Source organism: Lissotriton helveticus, chromosome 12 (genome assembly GCF_964261635.1).
Source record: "Lissotriton helveticus chromosome 12, aLisHel1.1, whole genome shotgun sequence".
Taxonomy (NCBI): Eukaryota; Metazoa; Chordata; class Amphibia; order Caudata; family Salamandridae; genus Lissotriton; species Lissotriton helveticus.
In genome coordinates this window covers 765,848,656-765,867,490 of record NC_136073.1, presented here as the reverse complement: position 1 = coordinate 765,867,490, position 18,835 = coordinate 765,848,656, and positions in this window count along the sequence as shown.

Genomic DNA, 18,835 nt, shown 5'->3' with positions numbered 1-18,835 from the left:
GGGGGCCAGGACATCCCGAAAGGTCGCGTAGTACTCTTGAGGAAACCCATCGGGACTAGGTGTCTTCCCGGGATGCAAGAGTGAGATAGCGTCCTGGACTTCCTCCAGGGTGAAAGGACGGTCCAGAGCCTCCGTCGCCTCTGGAAAGAGACCCGGGAGTCGGGTATCTGTCTCGTCCAACAAGTCATCTGGGGAAGCACCTGGGGGACGGACGGTGTAAAGGGTCTCATAGTAATCCGCGAAGGTTTGAGCAATGGCTGAAGACGTCACCCTGAGAGCCACAGTATGGGAACGGATTTCAGGGATAATACGGTGGACTTTGGGATAAGACACTAGATTGTGGAGGAGCTTACCATTCTTGTCCCCCACCCGTAAATACGGGCGACCAATGAACGCCAAAGCATCTTGGCAGATTCCAATGACACCCAACGGATCTCCTCACGCACCACAGTCAGCTGTTGGGAGGAATCCCCCTTGCCACCCCTGAGCAAAGCCGTCTCGAGCCGCTCCGCCCGGGATTCTAGGTGAGCAAGCTGGGTCATCCGCTCCGACCGCTTCGCGTGGACCAATCCCCTGGCCACCCCTCGGATAACGGCCTCGCTCACCTCCCACAGCATCCCCTGCGAGGGGACCGAGCCTGTATTAGTGTAGAAAAAAATATGCAGCTCCTGGTCAAGGGACTCCACCAACGTCGTATCCTGTAAGAACCAGGAGTTAACTCGCCAGACCGCCCGCGGACCTCTCAGGGGGGTCCCGAGGCGGAGTGAGATGGGAGAGTGATCTGAGATCCCCCTTGGCAGTATCACGGCCGCAGACACTAGCTGGCAGTCCGTGGTCATAATCAGGATAAGATCGATTCGGGAGTGAGTATGGTGGGCGGCTGACGTGTGGGTGTATTGTTCTGTACACGGGTTCCATATTCTCCAGACATCACACAGACCCAAGGTCGAGGACCAGCGTGAGAGAATGTTCGCAGATGGCGGCCGGGTCGTATCCTGCAGGGGCTGCAGAACGGCATTGAAGTCCCCCCTACTACCATAAGGCCCTGTGGGAGGGAGGAGATCACTTGAGTAAGACCCCGGAGTGCAGGGGGTAGGAGCGGGGGGGAATGTAGAGGCAGAGAAGGCTCAGGGGGCACCCTTCAATGGTTCCCAAAACCACCACATATCGAGCCTGTGTATCCGACTCGACGTTAACAAGGGTAAAAGAAAGCCCTTTCCTCAGCAAGATGACCACCCCTCGGGAGCCCCGTGCAAACCCAGAGTGCCAGACCCTATAAAAGCCATATCAAGCAAGGAAGTTGCATTGTGTACCCAAGAGGTCGGTCTCTTGGAGGAATAGAATGTCCGCCCAAGGCGATGAGCAGCAGGGAGGACCACTGTACGCTTAATTCGATCCAGGAGGCCATTGACGTTCCAAGAAAGGATGTGGAGAGGTCTAGTAAGGATAGAGGTCATCTAAGGGAAGAAACTGTGGAGGGTCGGATAAGAACATGGATCCCTACCCATCCAGGGGGGAACACCTCCCTTCCCCCGGGCCCAGGATCGGAGTCGCGGTATTTGATGGTCAGCCCATCAATCTTGGGAATCGGGGAAAGGAGGTAGGTAACTGCCAGTAGGAACCCCAGTGGCGGCCCGTAGGCGGCCAAAAATAAAATACCCAGGAAGGACGTGATCTGCATGCCCATTGGGAAGTAATCAGAGGATCGGAAATGGCAAGATGAACTGCAACCAGCGGCCGTAGGCAGCTAAATAAAACAACTGTCAAGGGACAACGGTCCCCCGTCCCACCCAACCCCCCCAACTCCCCCACTCTACACTTTTGAAGCGGAAGCATCTGTCGCCCAAAAACCCATCTATTAACTACACCGCAAAAGGTGATATGCTACTCTAAAACGGTTAGCTACAGTCAAGCAGGAACATGGCTGAGTCGGACCCCCCTCCATATGTACGGATACATGCCCACAGTAGGAAGTATGTTTGGACAGCAAGAAACATAAGATGGATCAAGTTTAGGATAACAGTGCAAATGTAGTCCTTGGCTAATTCGGCTATCAGAGCCAAGGGAAAACCCAGGTCACGGGGTCAGGAGTAAGTTCTCCCCTTCAGGTCCAGAGTGGTTGGGCAAAGGCATACCAACAGGAATCCTGATCACACCCCCTCCTCCCCACCAGAGCCACGAATTACAGGGCTTCCAGATAGATCCCAGTCCGACATGGCCCGTCGCCGGGTAGCCGCCGGCCCAGGGGCACTGCCCATGTCGATAAGGGAGGACACCACAGCAGGGGAGGAAGCTCTCTGGCTCAGGGTCTGACTCGGGGAGCGCCGGGATTGCGTCCCCGGTGACCGAGAGCTCCTCCCCGATGGGTCCCCGACGTCTGGATCCAGTTCGGCGTTGTTGCACCTTGGGCGCCTCCCGGCCGGATCGGCCCACCGGTTTCAGGACAGGTACCGGGATTGCCCCGGAAGGAGGGACCGTTCCTCCGTAAGCCAGGTCCATGCTGCCTGTGGGGTGTCAAAGAAAAAGGTTTTTTCCTGAAAAATCACCTTAAGGCGGCCCTGGAAGAGGAGTCCGTAACGAAGACCCGTGGCACGGAGTTTCTGCTTGACCTCGTCGTAGGACCGGCGCTGTGACTGAACCTCCCTAGAGTAGTCCAGAAAAACCAGGATCCTGGAATTTTGGAAGTGCACTGGACCCTGCATCCTGGCGGCCTCTAGGATCGCGTCCCTGTCCAGGAAGATGGGACGGGCGGGGGCTCCGAGAGGGGGTTTAGGAGCAAGGTAATGGTGGGCTTGCTCTATCGCGAACCAGGGGGAGAATTTCTACTTGGGGATCCAGGACTTGACCCACGCCTCGATGAAGGTATCAGTGCATCCTTGTTCCACTCCCTCCGGAAAACCCAGGAGGCTTAGGTTGTTTCTGCAGGCTCTCTTTTCCGCGTCTTCTGCCCTACGGTGTAACTCCCCAGTCTGTACCTGTAGACGCGTCACCTGGGATTTAAGAGCACCCACGTCGTCCTCCACCGTGGAAATGCGGGACTCTGCTTCAGTAATCCGGGCCGTGGCATTACGGAGGGCCTGCGGGATCAACGCCACGTCCACCCGCACTTACCCGATCTTGGCCTCCACTGACACCTGTGATGAACAGGCGCCTCCACCGACCTAACCGCCAGGTCCCGATCAGACTTGGTGAACTGGTCCATTGTAGTTTGAGTGGAGGTTCCAGGGACCTGAGAGGTGCGGTTTTTGCCCATGCTCCCGGAGGTTCAAGTGTGAGCGGTCGGCCCCTGGCAGAGGGGGGGGCACACAGCCGCGCTCCAGCTGTGGTCCCACTGCCAGGTGAGACAGTCGATCTCCCTCCCACTCCACGTATAATGGAAGGCGGGTGTCACAAGGATAATATACCGTGCCAGGTGTTGTCGGCTCCCCAAGTGACTCCAGCAGGCCCAGGGCCTCAGGAGCCCCACACCGGCTCAAAGAGCTTGAGTCTCAAGGCGAAAGGGGTTCAGGCACCACGCGCGCCACCCGACTCAGTGGCCGATCTGCCTCCCACCAATCCAGGGCGCTCCTCTCAACACACAGGCAGCAAGAAGGCGGGGGGGGCCCTTCAGCCCGTAGGTCGAGGCCGGCCAGGAGACCCAGCGGGCCCTCAGAGTCGGGCACTCCCCCACCCCAGGACCTCGCTGTACACAGGCAGCCTCCTTCAATGCAGGTCTCGTCATCCGCCGCCCCCCAGCTCCATCGCAGGGGAAGAACGTCCACAGACTCCGCTGACAGCCCCTCCGTCGCCCCGCTCCTCCACCCCCTTCAACTCGCAGGACGGCAACGGCCGCGGATCCAAGGCAGGTTGATGGGGGATGGAGGGGCGCCCCAACAGGGGACCACACCAAGGGCGCAATGGGGCCCGCACCAGCAGTACAGCGACTTCGGGCCTCAGTTTCAACCCATTCGGCCCCCCGGCACCACCACACCTCGTCCACCACTGCCTCATGCACCGGAGCTCGAAGCAGCACGGCTTGACACAGCCGCCGAAGGGTGCAGGGGGAGAGGAGGCCCACAGCGCGTTCCCCTGCCTACTCACCTCCTCCAGAGCGCCAGCTGGCAGCACCTCCACCGCCTTGTTGGAAAGGCGATCCTAGGGGAGACAGAAGGTGTCTGACTGCCCGCCCCGAGACCCACCTCCCAGTATGGAGTAGGCCGAGCGCCGTAGGGAGGCCTCCTTGGCGAGGCTCCTCTCCTACAATCGTAACAGCGGAGTAATGACACTACCACAGATGGACACCACACAAAGGGATATTCTCAAGAATCTTTATATAAGCAATGAAGGCACGTTTCTCGTAGCAGCATAACACAGGGACCGAGGGATCCGTAAAGTCTTGGTTTCGGGGAAAAGGGGGTAGCGGGACAGTCTTGGCACCAACTGGTGTGGGGGTAGTTCCAGGGGTCAGGCCGTGACAGCGTCAGCAGGGCCTCGAGATAGTTCAGCTTTGAGCAGGCCGCGACAGCGTCAGCAGGGCCTCGAAGGTTGTTCAGTTCGGTCAGGCCGCGACAGCGTCAGCAGGGCCTCGAAGGTGGTTCAGCTTGGTCAGGCCGCGACAGCGTCAGCAGGGCCTCGAAGGTGGTTCAGCTTGGTCAGGCCGCGACAGCGTCAGCAGGGCCTCGAAGGTGGTTCAGCTTGGTCAGGCCGCGACAGCGTCAGCAGGGCCTCGGAGGTGGTTCAGCTTGGTCAGGCCGCGACAGCGTCAGCAGGGCCTCGAAGGTGGTTCAGCTTGGTCAGGCCGCGACAGCGTCAGCAGGGCCTCGAAGGTTCCAGGTACAAGAGTTCGGATCAGGATCAGCCGCGACGAGGTCAGCAGGGCTTCGACTCCAAGATACAACTGCCGCCCTAATCCAGGGCTGGCCCAGATATAGGACTGGAGTCCTTTTATGTCTGGACCCTCGCGCCTGGGGGTCAGAGGGGCCGGGATGAAGGTGTCCCGACACCCAGCAGGGGGGTGGAGCCAGCGCCCAGGGAGGCTGGAGGGCAATTGATACCAGGCGTCCGGCGACGGCTGGAGGCCCATCGAAACTCCCCTCCTCCGGGATCCGCCAAGTGGCCACTCTACCACCTGGGAGGATCTTGGTGCCTCGATGTCGGGGCTTCGCTGGGGCCGTGCCAGGGCGGCTGCGGCCACGTGCTCGGGACGTGATGGGCCCAAGATGGCGTCGGGCCGGAGATGGTGGCCTGGCATGGTCGCCAGACCGGCAGCGTTGGCGAGCAGGGTCCGCCGGGGTACCAGGAAGGGGGAGAGCCGTAGGTTGCCAGGGGGGCTGCTCTCATCGAGGGTTCGTGAATGTTCATGTCAGGGGGCTCGACAGCAGGTCGATGGAGGGCCGATGTCGTCCTGGGCCCGCCATGCGGGAGGGGTCGGACCACGCCACGAGGCCGTGTCCAACACACGTCCCCTCCAGCTGAAGGCGGGGAGAGTCACCCATCTTCCTGGGGACTCTCTTCGTCGAGGCGGAAGAACCGGGACAGGCCATCAGCGTTGGCGTGGTCGTTGCCAGGGCGATGCTCCACAGTGAAGTCCATCCCTTGAAGGGAGATGGACCATCGCAGCAGCTTTGGGTTTTCGCCACGCATGTGCGTCAGCCACCGCAGTGGCCGGTGGTCGGTCTGTACCCGGAAGTGGGTGCCGAAGAGGTAGGGCCTGAGTTTCTTGAGGGCCCACACGACAGCGAAGGCTTCTCTCTCAATGGTGCTCCATCGCTGCTCTCTGGCCAGCAGCCGCCGGCTGATGAAGGCCACTGGATGGTCAATCCCCTCGGGGTCAACCTGAGATAGGACCGCCCCGATGCCGTGCTCCGAGGCGTCGGTCTGGACTACAAACTCTTGACTGTAGTCAGGGGCTTGGAGCACAGGGGCGGCGCACATGGCTGATTTCAATGTCTCGAAGGCCACCTGACATGCGGGTGTCCATTGCACTTTCCGTGGCCGGTTCTTCAAGGTCAGTTTTGTGAGGGGCCCCACAATACTCCCATAGTTCTTGATGAAGCGCCGATAGTACCCAGTGAGCCCCAGGAAGGCTCGGACGGCGGTCTGGGTGCCTGGGGGCTCCCAGGCTATGATGGCGTCAATCTTTGGTTGGAGGGGAGCCACTTGGCCGCTCCCCACTTGTTGTCCCAGATAAGTCACGGACCCCTGGCCTATCTGACATTTGCTGGCTTTCACAGTTAGTCCGGCCCGTCGGAGGGCCGTCAGGACCTCCCAGAGGTGCTTCAGGTGCTCGGCCGAGTGGAGGCTGTAGACTGCAATGTCGTCGAGATAGGCGGCACTGAATTCTTCTAGCCCGCCAGCACTTTATTCACTAGTCTCTGGAAGGTGGCCGGGGCGTTTTTCATGCCGAAGGGCATCACCTTGAATTGAAAGTGACCATCGGGTGTTGAGAAGGCCGATCGCTCCTGGGCGCCGGGGGTGAGGCCGATCTGCCAATACCCGGCTGTGAGGTCGAAGGTACTGAGGTACTTGGCGGCTCCCAGGCAGTCGATGAGTTCGTCGGCCCGGGGGATGGGATGTGCGTCGGTTCGGGTAACAGCATTCAGTCCCCTGTAGTCGATGCAAAACCGGAGTTCTGGAGGGGTGCCAGGTGCGGCGGCCTTGGGGACCAGGACAACTGGGCTGGCCCAGGGACTGTTAGAGGGTTCGATCACCCCCAGGGTCAGCATTTTGGTCACTTCCGTCTGGATGCATGCCCGAACTCGGTCGGGGACCCGGTAGGCCCGGTGTCACACTGGCTGGCTGTCCCCGGTGTTGACATCGTGGACGCACCACTGGGTAACCCCGGGAGTGAGGGAGAACAGGTCTGTGAATTGCCCCAGCAGCTCTTGGCAGTCTCTGCGCTGTGTGGGGGTCAGGTCGGGGGAGAGAGAGATCCCCTCAACGGAGCCGTCCTTCTCAGCGCACTTTAGGAGGTCGGGCAAGGGCTCGGAGTCGTCTTCCGCTCCATCGTCGGTAGCTAGCAGCAGGCTCAGTTCGGTGCGAGCAAAATGAGGTTTGAGCCGATTGGCGTGCAGAACCCGGAGGGGGTTCCGGGGGGACTCCAGGTCCACGAGGTAGGTGACGGGGCTCTTGCGCTCGATCACTTTGAAGAGGCCCGACTATTTGTCCTGGAGGGCACAAGGTTCGACCGGGGACATGACCCAGACCTGCTGGCCCGGCTCGAACTCGATGGATGAAGAGTTCTGGTCATACCAGCGTTTCATGTCCTCCTGACTGGCCTCCAGGTTGGCCTCAGCAAGGGCCCGGAACTTCCGAGTCTGGTTTCGGAGGGTCAGGAGGTACCGGTAGACATCCGGCGGTGCGTTTTGGACTGTAGTTTCCCAGCCTTCTTTGACCAGGCTAAGAGGACCTCGGACAGGGTGCCCGTACAAGAGTTCGAAGGGGCTGAACCCCAGGGACTTCTGGGGCACCTCTCGATAGGCAAACAGGAGGCAGGGCAGCAGGACATCCCATTTGCGGCGGAGGGGCTCTTCTAGGCCCTGGATCATCCCCTTGAGTGTTCGGTTAAACCACTCCACAAGTCCATTCCCTTCGGGGTGATACGGGGTGGTGAATTTATACGTGACCCCGCACTGTTGCCACAGGGACCGCATATACTTCGATATAAAGTTTGTGCCCCGGTCGCTCACGACTTCCCGGGGGAACCCCACTCTGGAGAAGATCCCCATCAGCGCCCGGCCCACCACGGGAGCCATGATGGTTCGGAGGGGGATGGCTTCAGGATAGCGGGTGGCGTGGTCCACCAGGACAAGGATGAAGCGATCCCCTTGCGAGGTTTGGGGGTCCAGGGGCCCCACAATGTCGATCCCCACTCGCTCGAAGGGGGTGGTCACCACTGGAAAAGGTTGGAGCGGGGCCTTCACCTTCCCCCCGCTCTTTCCGCTGGCTTGGCATGTCGGGCAGGTGCGGCAGTGGTTGTGCACATCGTTGCGCATCTTCGGCCAATAGAAGTGGGCCACCAGGCGGCTGTAAGTTTTGTCCTGCCCCAGGTGCCCGGCGAGGGGCACATCATGTGCCAGGTTCAAAAGGAGGTCTCTGAATCGTAGGGGGACCACCAACACTTGGCTGGCCCCTAGCTCGGCAATTTTCTGTTCACTGTATAGGAGGCCGTGGTCCCAGTAGACCCAGTGGGACCCCGAGGCGTCCCCGGTAGCTTGGGCGGTGGCTTGCTGTCGGGTCCCCTCGAGGGAAGGGCAGGCCTTCTGTTCCTGCCGGAATTGTTCTCGGGTGGGACCACCCTCCTGGCGCCATTGGGCTAGTTCGGGTATGTCGCGTAGCTCGTGGCTGTCTTCGCGGTCGGGCTCCGATGGCCTGGGCTCGGAGTCGGATTCTACATTGACTGCGGGTGGTGGTGGCTCAGGCCACTCTGGCTCTTCGGTCGGGGCGGCCTCGGTCGCCGCCGGGGCTCGGGCTGCCATAGATCGGGTCGTCGCGCAGACCCACTCGGGTAGTCCCATCATGCCGAGATGTTCTCTCCGCTCGACTTGGGCCCAGGGAGAGCTCTCGAGGTCGTTTCCGAGGAGGCAGTCCACGGGGGCGTCGTCCCGGAGGGTCACCTTGAGGGTACCCGACACCCCCCCCATTCGAAGGGGATTCGGGCCATCTGGCACAGGGTCTCAGAATTGTCGGCGGCCCTCACGGGGCATCGTAAGTTTGGTATGATCTGTTCGGGGGTCACCAAGTGGCAGCGGACGGCCGTCACACTGGCTCCCGTGTCTCGGAGGGCTTCGGTCCGTCGTCCATTGATGTGGACCCACTGACGGTTTTTTCGAGTGTTGCTCGGTAGTGGGGCCTGGGGGACCATGTCTCTTTTGCCCAGGCAGGCTAGGGCCATGGCGGCCGGTTCATATTCGGTCGGATCTTCCTCGTAGACTTCTTCGTCTTCTTCTCCCCCCTCTCCCAGGGCTGCAGCAGCGAACTGGCGGGTTGGAGGCCCAGTGGTGCCGGTGCGCTGGTTCATGGGGTTGAGGGGTCACTGGCATAGTGACCTGGCCGCTGGCATCTGTGGCAAGTAATGTTCGGGCGGGGCCCCGGCCGTGCTGGGGGGTCCCCCTTCTGATCATGGAGGGCGAAGTGTTATTCTGGGGGGACCCCCAAGGTGGACTCCGGCCCGGGCCCGGCGTGAACTCTCGGTTCCGGTTCTGGCCTCCTCCGCCGCCACGTTGGCGGGAATGCCCCTGGCCGTTCCGTCCCGTCTCTCCAATCGGGGGACCCGGGTGCTTACCCATCGATCGGCCTCGATGGCGAGTTTCCGTGGCTCGGTCAGCTTGCTGTCGAGGAGATGCTGTCTGAGCTCGACAAAGCAGTTGTTGGAGAGGTGCTCCCAAACTATGAGGTCGAACAGCTGCTCGTAGGTGGACACCTTGCTGCCCTTTATCCATCCTTCCAGGGCCCTGCTATAAAAGTTCATGTACTCGACCCACGTGGTACCGGGGATTTTCTTGCAGTCTCTGAATCTCTGCCGGTACATCTCGGGGTGAGGCCATACCGGATGAACAGGGCGTCCTTCATGTGGTCATAGGAGGACATTACGTCGTCGGCCAGGTCCAACAGGGTGTCTCTTCCTTCGCTGACAAATCTCCCCCATAAGCCGGCACCCCAGTCTTGTCGTGGGATGCGGTGCGCGGTCATGGCCACTTCGTACGCCTTGAACAATTGCTGGATGTCGTCATTCTTGTAGTACTCCTTGACGACCTCCTTCGGGATGTGGACCTTCGGGTCGGCAGGAGATGGAGGGTTCCGGGTCACCGCGGCGCCCGCCTCTTCGATCTTGGCTTTGATGTCTAGCTCTTTGAGGCCACGCTCGTGTTCGTATGTGAGTTTTTTTCTTCCAGTTCTCTTTGCCTTCGCCTCTCTTCCAGATCACCCTCTAACCGCAGTTGTTCAAGGGCCATTTTCTTTTCTGCTAATTGAAGTTCCCCGTCCAGCCGGAGTCGGGCGAGCTCTAGTTCATGGAGCCGACTCCTTTCTCGCTCTCGGGCGTCGGCGTGCGAGAGGCCCGGTGCTCTGTTGGCGGTTATTTCTTCCACGGGGGCTATGACGGTACTCACGGGTACTTCTAGGACAATGTCATCGTTAGTTTGGGGTGGGGTTTCTCTGGTCTCCACCCAGGTTTGCAGCGCTTCTTTAAAATCGTCCTTTGTGCTTAGTCCGGTGGTAGCAATACCCAAGTCTTTGCAAAATTGTTTCAGTTCTTTATGGGTGTACTCCTCTAATAGGTCCTTCTGGAATTCTGTGGTCGTTCCGGCTTCCTTAGTACTCATGGTTGCTGTGTGCCTCTGTTAGTAGTGACGAGTTACTCGCTGTACGATTTGCGCGGGCTCGGATCCCGTTCTCTTGCCACCAATGTTGGAAAGGCGATCCTAGGGGAGACAGAAGGTATCTGACTGCCCGCCCCGAGACCCACCCCCCAGTATGGAGTAGGCCGAGCGCCGTAGGGAGGCCTCCTTGGCGAGGCTCCTCTCCTACAATCGTAACAGCGGAGTAATCACACTACCACAGATGGACACCACACGAAGGGATATTCTCAAGAATCTTTACATAAGCAATGAAGGCACGTTTCTCGTAGCAGCATAACACAGGGATCGAGGGATCCGTAAAGTCTTGGTTTCGGGGGAAAAAGGGGTAGCGGGACAGTCTTGGCACCAACTGGTGCGGGGGTAGTTCCAGGGGTCAGGCCGCGACAGCGTCAGCAGGGCCTCGAGATAGTTCAGCGTTGAGCAGGCCGCGACAGCGTCAGCAGGGCCTCGAAGGTTGTTCAGTTCGGTCAGGCCGCGACAGCGTCAGCAGGGCCTCGAAGGTGGTTCAGCTTGGTCAGGCCGCGACAGCGTCAGCAGGGCCTCGAAGGTGGTTCAGCTTGGTCAGGCCGCGTCAGCGTCAGCAGGGCCTCGAAGGTGGTTCAGCTTGGTCAGGCTGCGACAGCGTCAGCAGGGCCTCGGAGGTGGTTCAGCTTGGTCAGGCTGCGACAGCGTCAGCAGGGCCTCGAAGGTGGTTCAGCTTGGTCAGGCCGCGACAGCGTCAGCAGGGCCTCGAAGGTTCCAGGTACAAGAGTTCGGATCAGGATCAGCCGCGACGAGGTCAGCAGGGCTTCGACTCCAAGATACAACTGCCGCCCTAATCCAGGGCTGGTCCAGATATAGGACTGGAGTCCTTTGATGTCCGGACCCTCGCGCCTGGGGGTCAGAGGGGCCGGGATAAAGGTGTCCAGACACCCAGCAGGGGGGTGGAGCCAGCGCCCAGGGAGGCTGGAGGGCGATTGATACCAGGCGTCCGGGGACGGCTGGAGGCCCATCGAAACTCCCCTCCTCCGGGATCCGCCAAGTGGCCACTCTACCACCTGGGAGGATCTTGGTGCCTCGATGTCGGGGCTTTGCTGGGGCCGTGCCAGGGCGGCTGCGGCCACGTGCTCGGGACGTGATGGGCCCAAGATGGCGTCGGGCCGGAGATGGTGGCCTGGCATGGTCGCCAGACCGGCAGCGTTGGCGAGCAGGGTCCGCCGGGGTACCAGGAAGGGGGAGAGCCGTAGGTTGCCAGGGGGGCTGCTCTCATCGAGGGTTTGTGAATGTTCATGTCAGGGGGGTCGACAGCAGGTCGATGGAGAGCCGATGTCGTCCTGGGCCCGCCATGCGGGAGGGGTCGTACCACGCCACGAGGGCGTGTCCAACACGCCTCCTCGCTGGATCCGCGCCGAGGGACAGGCCACAATCCGATCCCGCAGCAGGATGCCGGGTCAACTCCTCAGCCGCCGGTGAGCACAGAGGCGACACCTCTCCTCCGCCGCCCGGGTTCCAGGCGCGCTCCGTTGACGAGTCCCGCCACTCGCTCCGGAGATGATCCACCAACTCCACAGGCTCCAGGACGGGAGGGCACCCCTCAGTCTCCAGCCGCTGCTCGGCCGCACACCACAAGTATAGGTCAGCGCCCGCGGCGGAGTGCAGGTAAGCCGGGCGGGAAGGGGCGGCCAGGCGGGGACCCAGGCCACAGGAGCGGGAGCTACAGGGCCTCCATCTTAGGGTAGAAGAGGCCGTAAGGAGCCGAGAGCCCGCAGGAGATCACAGGCCTCAGATCGGCCCCACGAGGGGTCAGAACGCTGCAGGTCGGGTACAGGAATCGTTCCCAGGACTCTGAGGCACCAATGGTCGCCAGCAGTGGGATAAGATGAGGCGGATGACGGAGGGGGTCCGGAGCACTCTTAGAGTGCGACCGCCATCTTGACGCCTCAAGCCACGCCCCTTTCAGATTTATTGGCACTTTATGCAACAAAAGTATTTTGGAGGTTCGCCGTCATCATTGATGAAGACGGACTGCCAAAAAGCGTTTGTTGTGTAAAGTGCAGATAAATATGTAAGAGGATTAAACACTCCCATTAGTACTGGTCTGTTTGAAATTTGAGCCTAGAGATATATGCTAGCCTGCCCACACACGACGGTGCACCCGCTAGTGAGTGCAGAGTAACCCTGGGTGGTGAACTTCGCTCCACTCACGGAGTTTGCGGAGTTTCCTGCACTCTGCGTTAAGCGGAGATCACTGAATTCCGAAAAACTCCACTTTGCGTTCCCTAGCGGAGTTTTTTACCTAGTTTGCGATCTTCAACACCAAGTTGGCGAGCGCGAGCTTGGAAAATCAACATCCTGGCGAGATTTCTCAATGTAGGGGGCATCAGGTTTCTCTTGCAAGTGGTCGCAAATACTCATGACAGCTCGCGTTGAGAAACTGTCTGTTCACGTTGAGAAAGCTGGTGCTCGAGTCAAAATCTACTTGAGCGGCACAAAAGGAATGCAGGGACAGCTTGCACTGTGCATGATGCCATTTGCAATGATTGCACAGTGCGGACAAGCATCCGGCACTGTGAAATCACTGCAAATGGCATTTTTCTATCATACTCCCCCTCTCGTGTTGCTCTGCGTAATGTGGCTGAGATTTGTTTGCAGTTCGCATAGTGCCGTGTAGTGCAACTCCGCAAACTCCGCACAGGGTTAGTGCAGAGGCATTATCCAGGAAATAAAGCAAAGATATATCAAACAATGTTGGTATCAAAAATACTTCATAATAAAAGCAGCATTCCCTGTAAGCGCCGGAAAATAGAGGCCAAAAATTATTACAACATGCAAAAAGTGTGCAAATTGATAGCCACTGTTTTCCAAACGGTTTAAAAAATGTTAAAAAAAGTAGCAATACTCCATAAGAATTGACAACAAATATAACTGGAAATTAGGAAACCCTTCCCATGATGTACATGGTAAATAAACAATGTCTGCTTTTTCATTAAAGTGTACAGAAAAGTGATGCATGGAATGTTTGAATTAATCTCATTCATTGGTAATTACTCGGGCCGCATCCCAATCCATAATTATTTTCCATACCATGCCACTTCAGTTTGGATCCAACCATAAGCAAATCACTCTTGACTCTGCTCCAATGAGAAAAGGCTAAGTTCTCCCTTATCGGAACCAAGTAACCCAGGACTGATTTTGCCCTGGTTAGAGCTCATAAAATAGGTATAGCTTTGTTCCTGTAACACAGTGTATGTCCAGACGTGGTTTCAGTGACACTGTGCCGCTGGAACAAAGCTTTACTTGAATTCGAAAGCTTGTGGGCATCCCCATATTGAGGAACGATGACCTTTTCTGCATTTTACTTAAGGATAATCCTGCTTCTTTTGTTTGTTGGAATTTCCCACACACCAGGATTCTCAAATCATCTTCCAACCTCTCCAGATTCTGTGTGTGTGACATCATCAGACATTGCCAAGGAGCAGAAATAGAAACATAACAAACATATGGTTGCTGATAGTGTCATAAGGGCTCCATTAGTGCTGCCTAGGAAACTGAGACTGAGAGTTCTAGATCTCTGGCGCAGTGGTCACTTTCCTTGGAGACTTGGAAGGAGGCGGTTGGAGCTGTGTTAGCTTGTGAGAGCTGCAATTTCTTTAAACACTGACATTTATTAGTGAGCTTGAATACTGCTACAACTGGTAAGGTCATTTATGTGTTAGAATGCTTGAATGAGGGTCTTATTTAGAGGTTTGTGGATGGGATACTCAGTCAAAATGTGACAGATACTTCTTCCCCTATGTTACAAGTGCTTTAGATTATAATACACTTGGAATGTGATGGATGGGATATCTGTGATGTTTTGAATCTAAAACATTATGTTAATATTAAACTTAAATAGAATATAGACATTGTTCTACCTCCAAAGGCCTGTGTATTTTCAGAATCCATGCGCACTTACATAAACACACACACATACTGGGGACAAATGATGAAACTTTACGTTAAAGTTCAGGGACTAGTGTTTATGCATTAGGGGAATAGATTTGAGGTAATGTAGTTTTAAGTTAGAGGTTTAGGGGATAATAGTTAAGATTTTGAGGTACAGATTTAAGTGTTAAGGGTTTTGGGTATAATGTTAAGGAGTGAAAAGGTTAGGAGTTAGGGTTATGACGGTTATAGGTGCTAGGGTTTAACATTGTGAGACATACGGTATTAGGATTGACACTTTTGGGTCTAGGGTTAATGGATTAGGGGAATAGAGATTAACACATTGAGTATAAGGTATAGGGCTTAAGGGTATGAGTTAAGTATTTCAGGAATCTTTTTAAGGTTATGGTGAAGAGGGTTAAAATTGTGGATTTAGGATTAAAGAAACCCTGCTGTTACATTTCTTTAATAATATAGAGGAACATGTTTTACATATGAGGTATGCTGATGAGTATTTCTAGAAATTATATTAATCTGTATGAAAAATATGCAGGTTTACTTTTCATAATAACATTGCACTCAATTTATTTCAATGGAACACACATGACTTTCCAGACATCTATTTCTCAGTAAACAATATGAATTATCTAGGTACACAAACACATACACTCAAACATGCACCTCTTGAGTATGTAGTTTGATTGTTATCTATAATAATTCCTATGACAATCATAGATGTCTCTCCGATCCTCTTCTTTTTTAGCTTTAAACTAAGTACCCATAGAATTTTGTTCACTAAGCACCAGTTTAGATGATTTCTCATTTCAAAAAACATATATTATTTATGTTTGCATGTTTAATTTTTTTGTGATTGGTTGTGTTTGCTTGTGTATTTTCAAAACATCTATAAAGGTGGTAATTGAGCTTGAAGTGTTTTCATTGTTTGGGGCTGAAGTCTGTACATATTACGACATACCTAATTTATGGAATTCTTTCATTGTCAAACAACCTTAGTGGTTCAGAGTTGATGTTCTGAAGTGAAAACTACTTTTGTTGATTTATTGTCCTCAAAATGTTACAGGCATCTCTAGTTTTTGCTTAGTTATTTTGTTTTTTTCTGGTAAGTTGTGTTTGCTGCTGCACTGTTGGACTGGTATTGTTGTTATTAAACTCTGCTCTTCCTTCTGTCTGTTCATGTGAGTCTTGTGTTTGAGGGCTGTCCGGCTGTACACCTGTTTTATGAACTTGGGTATTGGTAAGGTGTAGGAGAAAAACGTACAGGCTGTGGGGAAAAGAAGAAGGATTATTTGCGTTCTGTTCAAACACTATTTACTATCTAGAGATATCTCATATGTGTTGACATTAAGGCTGGGCTTGTCGACCTATCAATTAGAACAAGCATTTGCAATACAATACGTCTCGCATTAGGAAAGTTTGAGCTATTGGTGTTGTAAATGACAATTTTTTTATTTATGTTTTGTTTTTAAAAATAGCTAAATTAATAGCTTTGTCATTTACAATGCCAATAGTTATAACCTTTGCAAATGTGACACCTATAGCATTGGTAATGCACTATGTGTTGTATTTACGTGACTTACATGTATTGATATTACAAATAACAATGGCTTTAAAAAAAATTCAATAATTAATACTTAAATGAAAGTTATTGTAACTTATAAAGGCAATAGCTTAAAGTTTTGTAAATAACGTTTGTGAAGATTATGTTCAGTGCATTTTATTGTGACGAAAATCCAAGAACAGAAGTGAAATATTAACATCTTTTTGTTACAATTGTAATAAAGCTTGAAACATTGAGTGAACATATTTGAACCAGGTGTTGTTGAATGGTTGCACAGATTCATGCTGTGGTGGCGCTGTGTGATGTTGTGACGGCGAACGAGTGATGCTGTGGTGTTCAATGATGCTGTAGTGGCGCATAGTGATGTTGTGGTGCCCCTGAGTGATGCGGTGGTGGTGCGGAGTGATGCTGTATGCTATGCTATGTTTTGTTTTGCTATCCAATGTTTTGTTTTGTCATGCTATGCTATGTTTTGCTATCCTATGCTTTGATTTGTTATGCTATGCTATGCTGTGTTTTTTCATGCTATGCTATGTTTTGTTAGGCTATGCTATGTTTTGCTATGCAATGCTTTGCTATGCTATGTTTTGTGATGCTATGCTATGTTTTGTTGTGTTTTATTACGCTATGCTTTGTTTTGCTATGCTATATTTCGTTATATTATGCTATGCAGTGTTTTTTGTGTTTGGTAAGCTATGTTTTGCTATGCTATTATATTTTTTGTTTTGCTATGCCATGTTTTGTTGTGTTTTGTTAAGCTATGCTATGTTTTGTTGTGTTTTGCTATACTTTGTTATGCTATGTGTTGTTGTGTTTTGTTATGATATGTTTTGTTATGTTATGCTATGTTTTGTTATGCTATGCTATGCTATGTTTTGTTTTGCTATCCTATGCTTTGTTTTGTTATGCTATGCTTTGTTTAGTTTTGCTATTCTAGGCTTTGTTTTGTTATGCTATGCTATGTTTAGTTTTGCTATGCTCTGCTTTCTTTTGTTATGCTATGCTATGTTTTGTTGTGTTTTGTTATGTTTTGTTATGCTATGTTGTGTTATGCTATGCTATGTTTTGTTGTGTTTTATTATACTATGCTTTGTTTTGCTATGCTATGTTCTGTTATGCTATGTTATGGTATGCTATGCTATGCTTTGTTATGCTATGTTTTGTTATGCTATGCTAAGCTTTGTTTTGTTATGCTATGCTATGTTGTGTTATTGTTATGCTATGCTATTTTTTGTTGCGTTTTGTTATGCTATGCTATGTTTTGCTATGCTTTGCAATGCTATGTTTTTTATGTATGCTATGTTTTGTGGTGTTTTGTTATGCTATGGTATGTTTTGTTATGCTATGGTATGTTTTGTTGTGTTTTGCTATGTTTTGTTGTTATGCTATGTTTTGTTGTGTTTTGTTATGCTATGCTATGTTTTGTTATACTATGCTATGTTTTGTTGTGTTTTGCTATGCTATGTTTTGTTATGCTATGCTATGTTTTGTTGTGTTTTACTATGCTATGTTTTGTTTTGTTATGCTATGTTTTGTTTTGCTATCCTATGATTTGTTTTGTTATGCTATGTTTTGTATGCTGTGCTGGCGAGGGTGTGTGAGTGTGTGTGAAGGTGAGTGAGGGTGAGGGGGTGTGATGGTGAGAGTGTGTGAGGGTGTGAGGGTGAGGGTGTGTGAGAGTGAGGGTGTGTGAGTGAGGGTGTGTGAGGGTGATGGGGTGTGAGGGTGAGGGTGTGAGGGTGAGGGGGTGTAAGGGTAAGGGGTGAGGTTGTGTGAGGGTGTGAGAGTGAGTGAGGGTGTGTGAGGGTGAGAGGGGGTGAAGTGGTGTGAGGATATGTGAGGGTGAGGGGGTTTGAGAGTAAGGGGGTGTGAGGGTGAGTGAGGGGATGTGAGGGTGAGGGGAGGGTTGGTGAGTGAGTGTGTGTGAGGGTGAGTGAGGGTGTGTAAGGGTGTGTGCAGGTGTGTGAGGGTGAGAGTGTGTGAGGGTGAGGGGGTGTGAGGGTGAGGGGGTGTGGGGGTGTGAAGGTGAGGGGGTGAGAGAGGGTGTGGGGGTGTGAGGGTGAGGGGGTGGGAGGGTGAGGGGGAGTGAGGGTGAGGGGGTGTGAGGGTGAGGGTGTGTGTGAGGGTGAGGGGTGCGAGGGTGTGGGGGTGTGAGGGTTAGGGGGTGATGGTGAGGGGGTGAGGGGTGAGGGTGTGGGGTTGTGAGGGTACGGGTGTGGAGTTCTGAGGGTGAGGGGGTGTGATGGTGTGTGGGTGAGGGTATGAGGGTGAGGGGGTGTGAGGGTGAGGGGGTGTGAGGGTGAGGAGGTGTGAGGGTGAGGGAGGGTGAGGGTGACAGGGGTGAGGGGGGGTGCGGGTGAGGGTAAGGATGTGTGAGGGTGAGGGTGTGTGAGCGTGAGAGGGTGTGTAAGTGTGTGTCAGGGTGAGGGTATGAGGGGTATGAGGGTGTGTGAGGGTGTCAGGGTGAGGTGTGAGGGTGAGGGGTGAGGGGTGAGAGGGTGTGTGAGGGTGAGTGAGGGCGTTATAGGGTGAGGGTCTGGAGATGTGAGGTTGAGGGTGTGTGAGGGTGAGAGGGTGTGTGAGGGTGAGAGTGTGTGTGAGGGTGAGTGAAGGTGAGGGTGTGTGATGGTGAGGGGTGTATGAGGGTGAGGGGTGTGAGGGGTGTGAGGGGGTGTGAGGGTGAGGGGGTGTGAGGGTGAGGGAGGGAGAGGGTGACAGGGCGAGGGTGTGTGAGGGTGAGGGTGTATGAGGGTGAGGGTGTGTGAGGGTGAGAAGGGGTGTGAGGGTGTGTGGGGGTGTGAGGGTGAGGCGGGTGTGAGGATGAGGGTTGTGAGAGTGAGAGGGTGTGTGATGGTGAGAGGGTGTGTGAGGGTGGGAGGGTGAGAGGGTGTGAGGGTGTTTGAGGGTGAGGGTGTGGGTGTGTGAGGGTGAGGGTGTGTGAGGGGTTGTGAGGAAGTGTGAGGGTGAGGGGGTGTGAGGGTGAGGGAGTGTGAGGGTGAGGATGTTAGGGAGTGTG